The 773-nt window shown below is 48.5% G+C and overlaps 1 gene segment (V, D, J or C); it reads right to left on the bottom strand.

Moving 5' to 3' along the window:
- Positions 1 to 773, bottom strand: part of LOC102483721 (T-cell receptor gamma chain C region C10.5-like) — a 148,133-nt gene that overhangs the window by 51,631 nt on the left and 95,729 nt on the right.

The raw sequence follows: 773 nt of genomic DNA, 5'->3' as shown, positions 1-773 counted from the left end.
GTCCAGTTTCCCGTTTGTTACTGAAGCAAGAGTAAACCATCCTGTTGTGCTGGAGATGGGAGCTGGTGGCTTTGGGAAAAGAGAAATGAAATAATCTAGGAAACATTGTCTCCTGGTTTCCCAGCTTGTTCCCTTGCACCATCTGCTTGATTTTTGTCCTTTGCTCTTCCAGGTAACTCTGCACCTCTCTCAGCCTCAAGACTGACCTCCCACAGGCTAAAGCAATGGGCTTCCTCATCCTCCAGGTATATCTGGGGATTCACCAGGGTAAGCATCATCAGGAAGCTGGGAAGTGGGAGGAGAGTGAAGTCAGGTTCCCTGTCTTCCTGACAGGGAACCAGGGCTTAGGTAGATCTCCCCACAGTGGTCAATACATTGAGCCATCTATCCCATGGCCATGGGGTAGATGTCCAGAATCAAAAGTGAAGAGGCAGTTGATACCTTGTCCCTCAGTTGACCTGCTGGAAAAAATGTCTATCCTTCTCCTAGGCTGGGTCCACAGTATATGAAATCATAGAGCCCAAGGAATTCTTTCATCAGGTTATGCAGTCATGACTTCTCTGATTTCAACTTTGATTGGCCAAAATTAGCTAGAAATTAGAGCGTGAAGGACCAGCAGTTGGCGTAATGGCTGTGTCACTGGACTCCCATGTAGTCGACCGTGGTTCAAGTCTCAGACCCAGTGGCTTAAATTTATACCGGGCACATGTGCGTGCATGCCTAAGATCCTGAGACGAGAATGGAGGAGAAGGGATTGAGGCATGGCCATCCCC

Source organism: Tupaia chinensis, unplaced genomic scaffold, assembly GCF_000334495.1.
Source record: "Tupaia chinensis unplaced genomic scaffold, TupChi_1.0 Scaffold000088_1, whole genome shotgun sequence".
In the NCBI taxonomy this organism is placed as follows: domain Eukaryota; kingdom Metazoa; phylum Chordata; class Mammalia; order Scandentia; family Tupaiidae; genus Tupaia; species Tupaia belangeri.
The sequence above is the reverse complement of the archived record's forward strand: the minus strand, read 5'-3'. Positions and strand labels throughout refer to the sequence as shown.